Source organism: Rhinolophus sinicus, linkage group LG02 (genome assembly GCF_036562045.2).
Source record: "Rhinolophus sinicus isolate RSC01 linkage group LG02, ASM3656204v1, whole genome shotgun sequence".
Classification (NCBI taxonomy): Eukaryota; Metazoa; Chordata; class Mammalia; order Chiroptera; family Rhinolophidae; genus Rhinolophus; species Rhinolophus sinicus.
Genome location: NC_133752.1, coordinates 119,810,533 through 119,830,007, shown reverse-complemented (window position 1 = coordinate 119,830,007; position 19,475 = coordinate 119,810,533). Strand labels below are relative to the sequence as shown.

The 19,475-nt window shown below is 35.7% G+C and overlaps 1 long non-coding RNA gene across 5 annotated transcripts in view; it reads right to left on the bottom strand.

The window, feature by feature from the left end:
- The window catches only part of LOC109452869 (uncharacterized), a 114,262-nt gene that overhangs the window by 77,528 nt on the left and 17,259 nt on the right, over window positions 1-19,475 (bottom strand). The window lies entirely within an intron of this gene.

Genomic DNA, 19,475 nt, shown 5'->3' with positions numbered 1-19,475 from the left:
GGACTTGAGCAAAGATTAGAAGAATCAGCTCCTCATCACTCCCCAGGACCCTGGAATTAGCCCCACAGTCATAGTGGCATGGTGATCAGGGGAAAGCAACATGAATCCTGACTCTGGGGTCAACAGCGATTCAGTAATTATTACATTTTATCTCCATTTGAATTTCTTGACAACAAAGGAATTTGGTGCTCATAGCTCATCAAGTGCCTGAAATTAGGTGTAGAGGTGTGTGTGTGTGTGTGTGTGTGTGTGTGTGTGTGTGTGACTCCGTGTGGCTGAGAATTCAGTTTAATGGGAGAAAGGTCCATAGCCTTAATCAAATTTTCAGAAACATGTGTGCAGCAAAGATGGTGTAAAAGAATACTTTTCTTGGACAAGAGCCATGTTTTAGGAAAGAGCCCTGAAGGGGCAAGATATAAATTAAAAGTTTTGGTGAAATTAGTATTATATCCTTAGTCATTGATGTGGTATTAAAATTTGATGTAAAATATTTGGAAAATCAGTGTGGAAATGTGTAATGGGACCCATGAGGATGTTCTGCCTCTTGGATTCAGTCATTGCACTACAAAGAATATATTTTTCATTGCACTACAATGAGTATGTAAAATTCAAGAAGGACAAAAAGTAAAGAGATGCTCATTTTGATATTATGAATGATAGGAAAAAAATAGAATCCAATAGTAAAGACTGGTTGTTAAATAATGTGACATCAACATAATGAAACATTTTAAAGCCATAACTACAAATATTCTATTTATTTCTATTAGTCTGTAGAGAAAATAGAAAATACTTACGATGATATCAAATGAAATCACAAAGGAAATGCAAGTATGTATAATGTGAGTAAAATTATGACAAAATACATGAACACTTGAATAATAATTTTCAAAATAGTTTTACTAAAATAATGGGATTTTGTGGGATTGCATTGTTTTAAAATTCTCCCAAATTTTAATATCCTATTAAATAAAAGTTGAATTAAAAATAAAGCAGAGACTTCTGTTTAGACATGATAATTTGAACATATGTTTTGATCTTCATTCCTTTCCCATGCTTCACTAAAATGACACTGGTGATAAATAAATTTTTTTAAAAAAGACATAAATCTACAAGGAAAATGAGGACACAGAAGGAAATGGCACTATCAAAATTTTGGAATCGATGAAGTAAAAAATGAGAATGACTAACAAATTAAAAAGAGGAAAAGTTAAACATACACCAACAATATAGTAAGATCATAAATAAGCTTATTTATATTGAAGACCCCTAGAACATTTCAAAATCAAAGACATCTTTTACCTCTAAAAGAGAGGTGAAGAGGTGGCTGAAACAGACACATATATAAAAACAACTTCCAGATCAGAAGCCTCAATCAATTAGACCCATTCCCTTTCCATATTCACCTCCCCAACCTACTCAGCCAGACAACTTTCCCTTCCCCATCCAACAGAAAAAAACTACTCTTTAGAGGGATTGAAGCAGAGGGATCTTATACTGTGAACAACTTAAGTCAGAAGTCAGAGTGAAAATAAAGCATTTAAGTGACAATGGGCATATTTAATAGTGAGCTCCCTCCCACTCTTCTCACTCAGCTCCCAGAATGCACCAGCAGCCTGGTTAGACCCCTGAGAAGGAAATCTTAGTCTTACCAGCCTGTGAGAAAAGATCTATAGATACTAATGGTTGTGTATCCCCTAGTGAAACATCCCAATCCAATCATACTGGCATAAAACCATCCCATCAGAGCTCCCAGATAGCCATCTAATGCATCAAACTTAAGTATCAGTGGACCACCCAGAAGACACATAGCATTTGAGGGAAACCTCCAACATGAGGGACAGCAACCAAAGTAAACAGTAAAAGAAACTGAGAGGGAGGGATGAGACAGGGTAGAGACAGAAAAACTTCTCCAAATAAATTAAAATCCCCAGAGACGTAATAGAAGATATTACAGCTATGGAATGAAAAGCAAGATGCTATTTTTAACAGAATGCTAAGAATACAAGAAAGAGTTCTTGAAATTAAAAATCTAATATCAGAAATTTAAAATGCAATTGCAGGCTTGGAAAGTAAAATGAAGACAAAGAACAACAAAGAGTTAGAAAATGAGAAAAATAGGCCAGAATGCCCAGCATTTGACAAACAGAAGTTCCACATAAAAAGAATAAAGACAATAAAGGTCAAGAGTTTGTCAAAGAAATAATCGAAGAAAAGTTTCCAAGAACTGAACTTGAAAGTGTCAACAAATAAATACAAATCCACAGCATGGTGTAAAATCATGAGCTTTCAAAATATCAAGAGTGTAAAGATTTTAGATCTCCCCAGATCCAAAAGCAAAGAAGATCAGAAGCCAAGAATCAAAATGACAACATAATAGATTCTCTAAATGGCAATCCTGGTGGTGAAGTAATACTTTGAAAATTTTAAGAGAAAAATGACATCCAATATTGAAGTTTATACCCAGACAGATTATCCATCAAGAGTGGGAATAGGCTAAAAATATTTCAGAAATGAAAGGTCTCATAACACGTACTTCCTGTTCCTTTTCTCTGGAACTAGTGGAGAGAGTAAATTAAGAAAGAGGAACCAGGAAATGGAAAACTGGAAACAGAGTGTCCAACACTGGAGAGAGTTGGGAATTTCCATGATCATGATGAGGATGAACAGAAATTGCAAGCCAACAACAGAGAGCTGGACTAGAGAGCATCAAATCTACCCATCGGGGAGGGATAACTCAAATGCATTTAAATGAATTTAAGATATTATTTTGATATGTTTGAATTCTTCAAGAGAAGATTTATAATTCTGGCAAAAAGTTTGCAATTGAACTTTCTGGAGCTGAACTTGTATCAAATGATAGGTACTCAGAAAATTAAACAAAAGAAAAAAACTAGACAATGATGACTCCAGGAAAAAGAAAATGTATATGGGAAATGAAGTGAAATTAAAGTACACTGCATAGTTCATCTGTGAATAAAGTCCATATAGTTATAAAAATATAAACACTGAATATTGATTTGATTAAAAAGAACAATAAGATTATATCTGGAAAATGAGAAAGGAAAAGTGTTTCAGTGAAGAGGAGGGAGAGGCATGTATTACAAAATTAAATCCTTGGCTTAAGAGTAAGAAATGAAGATATTACCTAAATCAGAGGGGGGAAAAATCCATGTAGGCATGTTATTTGGAAATGTGGAAATAAATACTAGAAGAAACAAGCAGAAGAATTTAAATTGAGGATGGAGAGGAGTTGGGGAGGTAACTGCTGGTTTTAAAAGTCTTAGTCACTGTTTCCTTTTAAATCTATTTACATGTATAACTTTTACAAAATGAATAAAATAAAGTCAAAGGAAGAAAACAATTATAAAATAGGCAAAACAGAATGAAAAAGTAAATCTGAATACTTTCTTAAATTCAATTTTATAAAAGTTGAATACTTAGGATGAGATTCAAATTGCAGCTTCCATTAATGCTATAAAATGAAAACAGAAGAGAGATTAAAATGATTAAGGAAAAAAAAAAAAAAAGGCTTGCAAAAGGAATTTTCCAGGACTAAAGAACCTTTCTGATGCAAAGGTTCTATACTAACTGCCTCAATGAAGGAAAAACACTCTAATTTAGACACATCATTTTAAAATTTTGGAACACAAAGGATAAAGAAACATTCTAAGTTTCTAGATAGAGAAAAACACCAATGAGACTAAGAGTGGTATTTGATGCCACATGAGCAACCCTGACTTTATTTTCTTCATTCTGTTCTCCTTAGATTTGCTTTGATTTTTCTCCTAACATTGATAAGGTTGATATTTTTAATCTTTCTTTTTAAATAATGAAACATTGCAAAGTTATACACATAAATATGTTTTTAAAAACAACCGTTAATATGACACTTTAAAAACAGTAGTCACAATGAAAATAAATGACTCTAATGTTAGGAGGAATAATTTTAAACTTATAGTTCTATATCTAGTCAAATTACCAGTCAAATATGATGTATAATAAAAACATTTCAGATATGCAAAAACTCAGAATGCTTACTTTCCACACATCCCCTTTTAGGAACTTACTTAATGTTTTCAAGGAAAACAAGGGAGGAAATAAAGGAGAACGTCAAGCTAAGAAATGGGGACCCACGGCAAAGATATCATCAGTCCCTGGATGGAAACTGCAAAAAGTTCAAAAAAGCAATCTGTAAAGACGGAACAAAGACACTCAAAAAAATAAGTACTTCTTAAAGTTGGCATAGTCCTTAGTAAGTTGAAAGACCTCAAGAATTTAATAAATGGAGACAATGTAAATTAGAAACTAAGAAAAGCAAATATAATATGTATATATGTGTATATATGTATATGTATATGTATATGTATACATACATACAGACAGTGACAAAAACGTATATATTTTAAGAAAGGAAAAAAACTATTAAAATTGTAATACTGAATATACAAAGTAGGAGAACTAAATTCGCAAACTTGTTGCAACGATGTTGCTAACCTTTTTTTGATATCAGAGGGATTATTCACTATGAATTTGTACCAACTGGAAAAACAGTTAACCAGGTTTACTATTTGGTAGTGCTGAAAAGACTGCGTGAAAAAGGTAGGAGATCTGAGCTTTTCACCAACAATTCACGGCTCTTGCATCACGACAATGCACCAGCTCACACGGCACTGTCTGTGAGGGAGTTTTTAGCCAGTAAACAAATAACTGTATTGGAACACCCTCCCTACTCACCTGACCTGGCCTCCAGTGACTTCTTTCTTTACCCGAAGATCAAGGAAAGATTGAAAGGAAGACATTTTGATGACATTCAGAACATCAAGGGTAATACGACAACAGCTCTGATAGACATTCCAGAAAAAGAGTTCCAAAATTGCTTTGAAGGGTGGACTTGGCGCTGGCATCAGTGCACAGCTTCCCAAGAGGAGTACTTCAAAGGTGACCATAGTGATATTCAGGAATGAGGCATGTAGCACTTTTTCTTGGATGAGTTCTCAAACTTGATTGTCCAACCTCCTATACTGATAACAAAAGATGAATACAAGTCACATTTGACTTCTGCAATTACAAGAGGTGCTCAAAGTGGTTACCATCAGCGTCCAGACACTGTTGATTATGGCAAACTACTGCTTGAGCAACATTAACCAAAATGTTCATTTGTATACTTTTGGGGGGCACCCTCTGTATATATATTTAAGAAGGGAAATTAGCATACCATTTGAAATGCTATGAACAGTTTTTAAACTAAAAAAATGTAAATAGCATTTGTTTATTTACAAACTTTAGATACAGCCCATACACTGGAAGCCACAAAGTGGTAGCCCAATGGGCTATATCCAACTAAACAGAAGTGTTTTATTTGACCCGCTTTGTGTGTGTGTGTGTGTGTGTGTGTGTGTGTGTATTTTAATGAATGAGCTTCCAGCATTTTTAAACCAAAAGATTACACATGAAATTATGGATTATCAGGCTTCTCTTAAAACAATAGAATAATTTGCATGACTAGGTCCACATTATGTAGGCAATACTCAGCATGTACTCCCCAGTTTACCAAAGGGCTATGTCAGTCTCTTTAATTCATGCCTGCCTGCTCTCGGTGGCTTCTGAAGTATCAACACCTCCTATATACAGAGCACTAAAAGCTCAATTATGGTTACAAAATAATAGAGAAATATTATCAGTAGTTCTTGACAATATTGCCAGTTACCTTGACAATATAAAAATTATCCATGCCTGACGCTAGGCCTTGAAGGGTGAAGTGAAATGAGGGCAAGAGAAGAAATGCTAATATCTTTACCTTTCAGATTTGAAAATCAGGAATTGATAGAATAAGGTATAGTTGTCAAAATGCATTATTTGAAGTTGTAAAAGTCACAAATAGTGGAATTAAAAATAATAATATAACTATATTGGGATGGGGAAAAGGGAAGTGAGAGATTGATTTAGTGTCATAGGAGGTTGGGCATAAATGACTAAAATTGGTAAACCAAAAGCTAACCACATTACCATTTTAATCACGGATATTCTGGTAACCCGTAAAAAACAATAAATAGAATATTTTAGGAGTTCACAATAATTCCATCTGGGATTGAGACTGTGTGTGACGGGATTGTTGATTTTAATTAATAGCCATCTTTTCTCCTACCTGCCATTTGGAGTCAGAAGAAAAGATGCCATAAGATTTAGATAATCAAATGATTGTTTATTTAATTCTATATGTAAGTTGTGTCTAAGTTTTTAACATGTGCATATAATACGTTGATAATGGGTGAAACACATACATTAAAGTGCACATGGAAGAAAGCAAAGAACAGTTAGAAATGTTAGAAAGAATAGGGTTGCAACAGTTAAAATGATGCACCACGGACAGAAGAGTCAACATACAAATCATTGCAACATAAAAGACCGGCACACATATGAAAGAGAATTTTAAAATGCAACCTTTCATGGTATTCTAGTATTAACTAACTAAGCAGTACAACTATATAATCCAGACAGAACAATTCCAGTGACCACCACAGCTGCACATGCTAAAGGATTTCTAAAGCTTGTGGTCCCAAAACAGTTCCCCCACCATTATTGTGTAAGAGGTGACTAAGTAATCTGTGGAGGACATTAGATTAGAGAGAGAGAATTTGGAGGAGTGGCAGATAAAGTTGCTCTTATGCTACGGCATTGAGCCTGGCAAGTGTGTGTTTTTCCTGTTAGATAGTGATGCTTATTATTTTAAATAATTATATTCTTATATTTGAAATCTGTTTGTTGTAGAAACTGAAATGGATTTTTAAAGTCCAGTCCAGTGTTACATCAAAGATCCAAACTGTGATCCAAATAACGTTTGTTTCCTCTTGCCCGCTTGGGCCTGCATTAGGCTGTGGAAGCTGGTGAGGAGACCCAGAGCCTGGTCAGGTGTTTCTCTCTCCCCTACTCACCCTCCTCCACTGTTCTTTACCTGATATCTTTGACCTGCTCTATGATCAGGCTTAGCACAAAGATTAAAGAGAAAAGTCCTCATTCTTAGGTGGCTTGGACCCTCTCCTGGAAAAATTAAAGAAAAAAAGGCGAGCTAGCATGGGCAATTTGGTGACAGAAAAACAAGAGAAAGCCAACAGAGCCAAAATATGAGTTTCCCTGAGTACTGTGGCAGGGCACAAATGTGAACTCTATGAGGGGAGACTGGCCATCAGCATCCTGAAATGGACTCCACACAAAAGGGTGTCTGAATGAGGGGAGGCTGCAAGAAGCTGAGGCCCTGGGAAGAACTGAAAAGCAGCGAGTTGAAGGGCCTTGCCTAAATCAGCAACAATGGAGTTTACTTTCCCTGCAGTAAGATCTCTGAAGAAACCAATAGGAGTGACTTGCAAGGAAAATAATTTCTAGATAATATTTTTTATGTGTCAAGCACTGTTCTGAATGTAATACATACATATATGCATTAATCTTCATAACGACCCAATATGGTAGAGTCCATTGTCATCCTCACATTACAGGTGATAAAACTAAAGGACAGAGGGGTGAAATAACTTGACCAAGGACACACAGAGAGTAACTAGGGAGAGCTATGATTTGACTCTGACTCTGGGGTCTTGGCTTTCAATGGCTACACTAAAGGATCCCCTTAAAAAATAGATATTGTTTATCAAGCTCACTAAAGCCTCAATGCCAGGTTACAATGGTCTCAGTCACCAAAATTCTTGTGAAGTTCCACTTACTTCCTATATGTTTTCCATACAATGAAAAAAGACCTAAAATAGTCTGCTAGAGAATGAAAGTGGCCCAGTTGCCGAATCACTCCCAGCTAACAGCCAACCAATTGCCACAGGCAAACAAGTTTAACAGAGACCGGAGTAACCATTCATATTAAATCACTGGCCCACAAGCTCATGTGTTGAATGAATGGTTATTTTTTTCAAGCCACTGTGTTTTCGGATGTTTCATAGCAATGGATAATTGATACTTTTTTAAGTCCAGATTTCCTTCTGCAGTCACCACGGAAATAATCAAGGACTCAGCTAATAAGTGGGAGTTATGGTAGAAAGGAGCCATCTACAGAATGACACTATCTGCCAGTGATATCTAGAAGCTGTGGATCTGTCTATACGGTAGATACAGGACCCATAGGCTGGCTGAAAAGGGAGGGCCTCCCCCAGGAAGGAAGCCGCATGCTCTATTGTAGGTTTTAGACTGGGTCAGCCATTAGGGTCTTCGCTTGTATCCAGACTTAGCAGATGGCCAGTTAAGTAATCAGTCTCCCAGTCAATGCTTGTAGGGAAAATTTTCAATTGTATTTTAAATATCAAACAGTCTGGCAAGATATGCCTAAGAGGATAATCATGGAGGGCTTACTAAATTGGTACTGATAATCTATTTGGAAACAATGTGGTGATTAGCATGCACCACAAGCATAGTGGTAGCCATTGACTTAGAAATTTCAATTCTGAGAATTTATTCGAAGAAAGAAAATTTAAAGACATTTAAAATGTTTTTTAACCATATACATATTTAAACTCTATTACACATGGCAGTATCTGGATAGTCCATCACCAGAAAGCTCATACTCTGTTAGCTGATAATAAACACACCTACAGTGAGAGTACAAGGTAACTTCTAATGTCAGCTTTTAATATGGTATCATCTTTCAGTCAATAGTCAACTGAAAATGAGTGAGTGGGGCTTCATTTTCCATGATCTGCCTCCCTCTCTCTTATTTTATCTTTAAGCCACCCTCCAAACCCTCCACATACATCCCACGGACCCTATTCCATTCTGTTGGCATTCCAGGAGGTAAAGGCCATGAACCCCTTTGTCTCAAATTCCACCTTGGGAGAAAAGAAATGGAACCTTGTGTAGTCCTCCAAAGAAATGGGCATAGGATTTCAGAGTGAAGCATTACAAGAAAATCAAACTTATCCCTCGCTAATATAATCATTCTACATGGCATAATGATTTATTAAAAGTTATTTTTCCAATTATAGGTAAGAACAAAGAGGGTGAGGAATGCATCTAATTGGATTTTTTTTGCAATGTTGTTGATATTAAAATTTGGGAAATAACTTAATTCCCCAAACATGAGTGAATTTTAAATAAATTCTAAATACTCACTGCTCTTCCCTGCTAGGTTTCCACGTGGCTGGCTCTTTTTCAACACTCTTTAGAAAGACCTTTAGAGATTACCACCCACCACCCTCCTCCAACAGTTTCTCATTATCCCATTTTTATGTTTTATTTTTATCATCACTCTAATCATTACTTAAATATATATTTTTAAGAATTTGTCCCTATGTTATCGTCTGTCTTCTCCAATAGGGTTGTAACTTCCATGAGGTCAAAGACCTTATATATCTTGTCCACTACAGTATCTTCTGTATATGGATAGAACATGGCACATAATAAGTGCTCAATAAATATTTGCACAATGAATAAATTTCAGATGTTAAAATTATAAGTATAAAAATGTATATATCTCGATTTAAAAAGTCTTGTGTTATAATTTCTTAAACACTAAAGGCACAAACTATGATTTTAGCAGTGTTAAAATTTTTGCATATGAATTAAAGTTACAATTACAAGAATAAGTTTACTGAGGCAGAATAATTATAACATTTTTCTTGTATTATTAATTACATTAATGTCATTAAAATAATGTTTATGAATTTTTAATCATCCAGGCTCATCTTGTTCATATGTATTAAATAACATGAAAGTACATCTTGGCTTTCCTGATGAAAAAAGCTAGTGCACTGTAATATAAACCTAAACCCTTGAAAAGCTCAAAGACAAACTGAGATATAAGGCTCAAACTGATAGCCTTAACAATTACACAATAAATCTTCGTTAAAACTAACATGTTTTTCTGAAATGTAAATTGTAAGAGTTTTTGAGTTTGTAAATAAAGGAAACATAACTATCATCTTGCTTACATGTTTTCAAGCTTTTCCATAAAAAGTAATGACTATCCACAAAAGATTTGTTTCTGCATAGTTGTACTCACCATGCCAGTGAGGAAGGTGATGCAAACAGCATCATTCCTTAAAAATTCAAGCTCCAGGCATGGTCTACGCACCTCCTTTATGATAATTACCTTGTAGCTTTGTCATTATTTGTTTACATGTCTGTCTCCCCCATCAGAAGATAAACTCTTTGGGAGCAGGAGAACAGATATTCATAATTTGTTGAATTGAAAACATTTAATAGACAATGCCTGAGGTTAAAGCATTTTAGATATTGAACGTGATATAAAAATATATGTCACCTACAGACTCTGTATATTTACTCTCAAACATGATCCACAAGAATTTGAGTCAGTTTACAATAAAGAATCACAATAGAGAATGGTAAATTACAATTCAACATTGTTTTTGTTTTGTTTTGTTTTGTTTTGTTTTTTTATTAAGTTTATTGGGGTGACAATTGTTAGTAAAATTACATAGATTTCAGGTGTACAATTCTGTATTACATCATCTATAAATCCCATTGTGTGTTCATCACCCAGAGTCAGTTCTCCTTCCATCACCATATATTTGATCCCCCTTACCTTCATCTCCCACCCCCCACCCCCCACCCCCTTTACCCTCTGGTAACCACTAAACTATTGTCTGTGTCTATGAGTTTCTGTTTCTCATTTGTTTCTCTTGTTCTTTTGTTGTTTTTGGTTTATATACCACATATCAGTGAAATCACATGGTTCTCTGCTTTTTCTGTCTGACTCATTTCGCTCAGCATTACACTCTCAAGGTCCATCCATATTGTCACAAATGTTCCTATATCATCTTTTCTTATCGCCGAATAGTATTCAATTGTGTATATATACCACAACTTCTTTATCCATTCATCTATCGAAGGACATTTTGGTTGTTTCCATGTCTTGGCCACCGTAAACAAAGCTGCAATGAACATTGGAGCACACGTGTCTTTATCTCTAAATGTTTTCAGATTTTTTGGGGTAGATACCCAGGAGAGGGATTGCTGGGTCATACGGTCATTCTATTCGTAATTTTTTGAGGAACCTCCACACTGCCTTCCATAACGGCTGCACCAGTCTGCATTCCCACCAACAGTGTATGAGGGTTCCTTTTTCTCCACAGCCTCTCCAACACTTGTTACTATTTGTCTTGTTGATGATAGCCATTCTGACTGGGGTGAAGTGATATCTCATTGTGGTTTTGATTTGCATTTCTCTGATGATTAGTGATGTTGAGCATTTTTTCATATGTCTATTTGCCATTTGTATGTCCTCTTTGGAGAAATGTCTCTTCAAGTCCTCTGCCCATTTTTCAATTGGGTTGTTTGTTTTTTTGTTGTTGAGTTGCATGAGTTCCTTGTATATTCTGGATATTAGGCCCTTATCGGAGGCACTGTTTGCAAAAATCTTCTCCCATTCAGTTGGTGGCCTCTTTATTTTGTCAATGGTTTCTTTTGCTGTGCAGAAGCTTTTAAGTTTCATATAGTCCCATTCGTTTATTTTAGCTTTTGCTTCCATTGCCTTTGGAGTCAAATTCATAAAATGCTCTTTGAACCCAAGGTCCATAAGTTTAGTACCTATGTTTTCTTCTATGCAGTTTATTACAATTCAATATGTTTAAAGCGAGGGAAGATTTAATTTGAATGTATAGTCAAAGCAAGGCCAAAAACAAGAAAGAAGGGAATCTCACCTCTACAGAATATAAATGAAAATATAGTTGCTATATTTTAAAGCTCAGCTTTGGTGTGGATATTTCTAGCAGCAAAAGCAAAAAAAAAAAAAAAGAGAGAGAGAGAGAGACAGTTATAGTTTTTATTGTGATAAAAATCAATTAGGCAGGAGAAGAAACAAATCATTACCAAGATTTTAGCTCTGGAAGAAATACTTTAGGTAAAATACTGATTGATCATACAAATAACATTGCTGTGCAGCATCCTCAGAACATAATAAAGAATTTCATAAGGTTATTGCTTGACTTCTTCCACCATGAAAGCCCAAAGCTAAACACCACAAGGTAATTCTGCAGAGGCAGTTCATTAACAATTCAGAACCAAGGCAACATGGTCCAAGGATATATTTCTCTGTCCTTTAAAGCATAAGTGAGCAAACTACAGACCCTAGGCCAAATTCAACCTATTGCCTATCCTTGTAAAGTTTTATTGGAACACAGCCACAGCCGTTAATTTACTTAGTGCCTATGGCTGCTTTTGATGAGAGTTGGACAGCAAACAACTTGTTGATCTGAATTGGATTCATACACTAGGCAGAACAATAAGAAATTGCTAATTTTCCTTTTTTTTTTAATTCTACAAAACATCAACTTTATATGGTTCAAGCCAACAGTTTAGAAAAAAACTAAGATTGAACTCTTGTTATGAAAGTTAAAGAGCTAGACTTGGATGGATAATAACCCTCCCACATTGGAGGAGGACATGAAACATTGTTAAGCGAAGCCAGGATATTTCCGAAGAAGGAATTTTAATCTCCCAACAACATAAAACTAGACCTAACAATATTTCAGTTTTAGAATGCTACCATTCAAGTGAAAGAAGGAGAAAATACCAACCACCCCAATTAAAAGCCCAATTTAATGACAAACTCAGCAATGATAGCTACCCATTTTGACATGATGATTTCTACTGAACAACTGCTTGTGACATTTCCTAGTCAGAATGTAAATTATTTTAGTTAACAGTGTTGAGCTTGTTTATTTTGTTGAATTGCACACTCTTTGGGAATTGAGAGACCTGATATAATTATTACACCACCGCTAATTAGTAGTATTCTTTTGAGCCCTAGGTTTTTGTGGAAAACGTTAAACAGATATTGGACTCAGTTTGCATTTTAAGGGTTTTGGAAACATTTGAAATAACATAAAATTTAAAACACATTATATGTGTATGGCAGAGTTAGTACATAGGAAACCACCAATGCATTATTAACTTGTGTTTCCAGTGTGACTCATTTTGAACGGGTCTCAGAATAAAGGCTTGTCCTACAAGCATATCCTGAAATTACAAGGTGATCTACTAAGAACCTCCCATTTGCAACAAGTTTTCTGTGTAAATGAGGATTTTTTGATAGTGTGCAAACACATAAAAATACTAAAACAAATGAGATGCTAAGGATTACATGAGATCACAAGTGTAACACAATAGCTCTGATTCCAAGTTTTCATACTAATCAAACAACTCCATTAGTTTAATTTATTCACTATATAAGGAGTAGATACATTCAGTTTTAACTTATAAAATTACTTTTACTAATAAAATATCATCTGTTTTTATACAGTTGAGTTCTATTTCAAGTTTTATTTGAAAGGAGTTATTTCTGCTAAAAAAAAAATAAAAAAAAATCCACTAGAAGAGGTGATCTGAAAAGTCTTTTCCAAATCAAATAATGTATGATTCTTTAAGCAAAACTCTATTTTACAACAGAAATATAAAATAATTACCATGTGTCCTAAGATTTCATATTATCACACACTATACACATCATATTTAAGGCAACTGTCAGAACTGCTTACTAGTTGTAAAATATTTGCTCTTCCCACTTGGTTTTGCACAACACCTGCAATTTAATCAGGATGTTTTTGGGTGTACCCACACTTCCCTGTCAACATTACAGTTTTGGGCAAATGCCAACCTGTAAGAGATTTTCATCTTGAGACTGTTTCCCTTCTTGCAACATCGGTTGTACTGTTGCCAAAAACATCAACCTACTAAGGGAACATCCCCTTTTACTCACTCCCATCCACTTCTGGACTGAAATAAATAAACACTTCTATCCTTTTCCTTAGTAACTCACCTAAAGCGATCCTCCCCAACCTCATGGGTCAATCTCTTTTCATGTGTTCTTAGTACCCGAAGTACTAAGTTACTCACATATTTTTCATTTTTGCTTTTTTATTTTTCTGTCAAAGAGCATTCTCTTAAGATTTGAGATTTCTAAAATATCCACTCCATCATCCTTAGAGAAATCAGCTCTTTCATTCTACACAGGAATAGAAAAATCGTTGCTGTTTCTACCCACTGTGGTGCTTGAGAATTTAATTTCCTCAGTACCAACAAAGAGATTTGCCCTTGCCTACATGGTAAACATTACTTGTTAAGTGTGATCAAACCCAGGAGCCAATTTCGCAGCGAGATGAAATGCTAGAGGAGACAGTTCTAATCACCAAGCAATGACTCAATGTGTTAAATAGACAACCTAAACTGAAACAATGCTGGTGAAGATAGGCATGGTTTCCTGAGAAAGCAGTTTTAGACAAGAAAGCTATATTTCTCTAGATCGGGATCTGACTTTTTCCCCATTTCTATTACTCTTTTAATATCAGAGCAAATGATGATTGCTCAAATTGCTCAAAGATGTTAAATATTTATACTTCCTCAGGAGTCTTAAGAGGAAAATGTGCCTAATAGAAACAATCTGCAGGAGTGGTCAATAGGCCTGGTTCAAACTGCAGTGAACAATATTCTTCAATCTGGTGAATTATGTAGACTTGGATATTTTCAAGAGTAGAAATATTTGATAGTTAAATTGTGTCACACACAATAATATCTGCATGATATTGAGAGTAATATACTATGCATATTTTTGATAAAATTACTCTGCATCTGTTCTTCTGGTAGGCTCAGGTTCATTGCATACAAAGTAGAAGCAAGTTTACCTTTAAATATTGAATATATAATAATAGTGACTGAGATAAGAAGTCCGGAGACTAAAGAATAAAATCAAAACTCTACTGTGGCGCCCAACACACCTCCCCATGTGTGTAAGCTTTTCTCCCTAGCTCATTCCACACAAGCCACTCTGGACTTCTTCCCGTTTCTCAACATGCCTGGCCTTGTACATGCTTAGAGACTTTCTGCCTGCCATTCCTTTTTCTGAAATGGCTTTCCCCAATTCTTCACAGGACTTAACCACAAGAGCAGAGACTGCTTAAAGCAGAGAGTTGGGAACATAACTCCCAGAACACAGTGAATTAGTGTGTATAAATGACTAGAATATTATTAAGTGCTCAACAATGATAGATCATTATTATTTGGGTTGTCATTGTTACTCTTCTATTCATAGCTCAAATATTACTTCCCCACCACAGACAGGCTCTCTCTGAACATTGAAGATAGAGTTTCTCTTGCCTCCCTTCTCCAAATGGTCACTCTCCATCATATCACCCTTTCATTCTCCTCCCTGCAATTAAGGATTGCCTAATGAATAGCAGTTTATAGAAAAGCTAAACTTTGAATGGATAGCTTTATTTTTTTAATGGCCAGAAATCCTTTCTGTAGTTGCCACGGGTAAAAGTAGGTTAAACCTGGCAGAGTCATAGTGATGAAAAGTCAGTACTTATTTTTAAATGAGTGGAATGACAGTGTAAGTGGCATTACAGGGCTGTGGTTTGTTGTTTATGAAAAAGGGGCCAGCTTAAGGAAATCCATGATTATGGTAATATGCTTTCTTGCCTTCTGAAAAAGGCAATAATATCTCAGGGAGACAGTGACTAGGAAGAGTCTTCATTATATATTTTCAAATCTTAGATACTTACATTGAATAATTTACATTAAATCCACGTGGGAAAGATGGGTTGAGAAGAACAGTCTTGGGAGTGATATTTTAGCCTCATTTCAGAGACTATAATTCTTCTCTATTCTTTACAGAAAATTATAAAATTACTACTTTATGAAAAACATCACCCCAAAATATGATATTGTCTGAAAACATAAATCCATTCCAGAAGATGTTAGATAAACTCTTGCACAATAGAGCTACCGTGTTTCCCTGAAAATAAGACCTAGTCAGACAATCAGCTCTAATGCGTCTTTTGGAGCAAAAATTAATATAAGACCCAGTCTTACTTTACTAAATAATAATATAATATAATATAATATAATATAATATAATATAATATAATACCAGGTCTTATATTAATTTTTGCTCCAAAAGATGCATTAGAGTTGATTGTCCAGCTAGGTCTTATTTTGGGGGGAACAAGGTAGTGAATCATTAAACATAGTGCTGATATTTAAACACTACATTGATCCCTTAACTTTGGAAAATTGTCTTTCTTGGAGACAAACCAGGAAGGCAATGTCCTACGTGTACATATGAGAAAAGTCCTTGGGTAGAATTGACGGTTGCTCTGATCACCCCATTCCCATCATGAACACATTGATATCCCGATATTCATTCTTCCTGTCTCTTTCTCAGGTCATTCTTTTATTCCTCCCCATCTTCAGGCCAAATGAGAAGAGAGGAAACATGGGCAGGATAAGATGGATTGGGGTCGGGACATTTTGGACAAATCAATTATTTCTTCTTCTCACACTCTGATCTCCAACCTAAAAGCACTGTGTGGGAGATGTTGAGAGCCCAGATCTCTTGATTGCTCTGCCAATGATCTTTCCACCAAACTCCTTTTCAGGGCCACTCACCATAACACAGCAAGAGTCATCAGAGGAAACCCAACCTTCTCATTTCACAATCCTCTGTTTTACAAACAAAAGAGTTGAAGCCAAGAAACAGTGAATGACTTATCAGATTTATTTCAAATCAGTAAAGAATATGATATTGAAACTTATGCCCATGAATTTCTTGACTCATGGATGAAGTGAGAAACAAATTGTCTCAGTTCATGCTTTGAAATCACCAAGTATTTATTCTCCAGTTTGCTCTTATAAGTGTATATTTTCAAGAGCAACCTGACCCTTGCATGATCATTTGGAGTAGAAGAAAGTGAAAGTCCTGTGAGGGTGGGTGGGAGACAATTAGGAGGGAGAGGAAAGGGTGGAGAGGGCAGGAACCTAAACCATGAAGGGTGCTGCATGGTCTATGAAGAAACAGTGAGTCCTTGGGCCAACTGGTCTGACTCATCCCCAGGAAATATATCATTACCATCAACTGTGTCTTAGCCAGGAAACGTTGGAGCCACAAATGAATATGCCAGCACTTGTTAGACACTTGGGGTGGATCTTCATATATAGATATACATCACTATATTATTATATATGATTTAGTAAGCACTCACCATGTCTAATACATATGCTAGGAGCTTTGAATATATTCTCATTTAATTCTTACAACAACCCTAGAATGAAGGTATCACTATCTTAATTTTAGGACTGATGTAAATAAGGCTTGAAGAAATTAAGTGTTGCCTAAGATCATATAGCTACAACATGGAGAAGTCAAGCTGTTAATTCAGGTCTTCCTTATTCTAAAGACTTAGACATCAATAGTTAACACCCCATAGGAAAAGAAATCTCTATTTTCATAGTGAAAAGTGGTATGTCTATGTGCACACTTGACTTTTCCACTGCATGCTCCTTGAGATCACAGATTTTTGTTTGTTTGTTTGTTTTCATATTTATGTCTTCAAAGTAGCGTAGCCCCAATCCTGCCATACATCAGGGGTTCAGTAAATATGTCTTTTATTTCTATGCCAATGTTCGTATTAGCAAGGAGCTAAGTAGGATGAATAATAGCAGCAGGAGCTGACAGATAAGGGGCCATGATCTCCTGTCTCTATCCTCACTTAAATGTCTCCAAAGCATTGTGTACAAAGGAATCTGTAAGAGGCTGCTTCCAGAACAGTACAAGGTACAGAAACAGTCAGAAGAACCCACCAAAAAGCCATAGGGTCACCATGCCCTGTCCTACTTTCACCATCAACCATGTGGCATGAAAAGTAGTGGGTGGGGGTTGTACCACTATGGGCATCATTTTAGAGAGTTTTTTTGGGCCTCTGAGGTTGCAGCACTTTTCATATATTATACAGAACCATACTATGTATGTATTTTAGTAAGTCCTCTCTTAGCCCCCTCCTCCCATCCCCCCATCATGTTCTTCTAAATGCAACCAGCATCTCTAATTCATGAGACAAACAGTGAATTCAGAGACTTAAAAACAAATATTGAATTCCCTTAATCTCTATGAAACTTATATACACTGTATACAATATATTATAGCCACGATAAGTTATTTTCTAGTTCTTTATAGGCTGTCCTCAAGAAGACATTTCGGAAATTAGATTACACACATGATCGATTTTTTCTCCATGAATTTTTTCTCCATGAATTTTTTTTCCAATATGGAAGAAGAAATCACTAACAATAACATGTCCTTTTCAAACTTTCTTCCAAATAATATTTCCAATTATTACGTAGTCAAAATTTTTTAATGAGAACTTATTATATATAAACTCTATTAAATGATTCCAAGAATTCAAAGGAGTATAAGGGAAGAGCCCCTGCCACTGAGTTTAAAATCTATATGTAAAATCTACATATCAAGATAAGCAGAAGGAACAACATGTGCAAACTTCTGATGAGTAACAAGTTCTACAGAAGATGAGAGGACAGAGCCAACTGATTTTTGCCTCAGGTGGTCAGAGAAGTGTTCGTGAAGACAAAACGTGATCTAGAACTTGAAGGACTGGTTAACAGAGAGGAAAAAGTAATTATTTATTTACTGTTCTTAATAATTATACTATGCTGTGTGTCTTCCCTGACTCTAGATACTTTTCTCCAATCTCTTCTTCCTCTAAGTTGCCCCTTGAAATCTAGAAGTGATTTGTGACACACACCCTCTCCCTCACCTCCCACATCTAATTGGTCAAGAAGCCCAGTTGTTTTCCCTCACAAATGAATCTCAAGCATAATCAACTTTCTCCAATCACACCACTAACACTCTAGTGTCACCCCACTTCATTAGCCCCCTACCTGTTCTCAAGAGGTTATTCTGGCCTGTCTCCAAACACTCCTCCTAAAAGTAGCCAGTATCATCTTTTATTAAACCTAAATAAAATTATTGCTTAGCTAAGGTCATCCAATGGCTTCTCATAGCACTTGGAATAACACAGAATGCCCTTAATATGCTTTTCAAGGCTGTGCTTCTGGTCCTCACTGGCTTCTACAGTCTCCTACTCTACCATTCTCTCCTGATAATAACACACACCCCAACGGGACTTTAAAGCTGCCCAACTCACCGAGTATTTTCTGCCCAAAGTGCTCGGAACGTTCTTCCCTTCAATGCTCACATGGATGGCTTCTATTCAACCATATAACTCAGCTTAAAAATTGTTTCATAACAAAAGTCTACTCATATCTCAATCTAAATTACCAACTCTCTCCCAATTTCTGATAATATCTCTCAAATGCCCTATACTTTACACTTGCATATTTAGAGTTTTACTTAAAAACTGTTCCCCATCAGTCCCTAGGCTCAATGATGACAGGAGCCATGTGTATTTTATTCACCACTATATTCCCAGCCTCTAATCCCCGACCAAAAAAATTAAATGAAAAAAATAAATCACCTAGTTTCAACACATAAGTTAGTTTCCATTCTTTTCCCAACCAATACTGTTCCACAGTTTACTGTAAGTGTCAAAGCAAATATCATGCTTAAATTCTACAAGTTTTCAACATCTGGAAATTACATATAATTTCTTATTAGTCAGTGCCACAAGCTCCGCCCCCTCCTTCTCTCTCAGATGTGAGGAGTTAAAAAAATA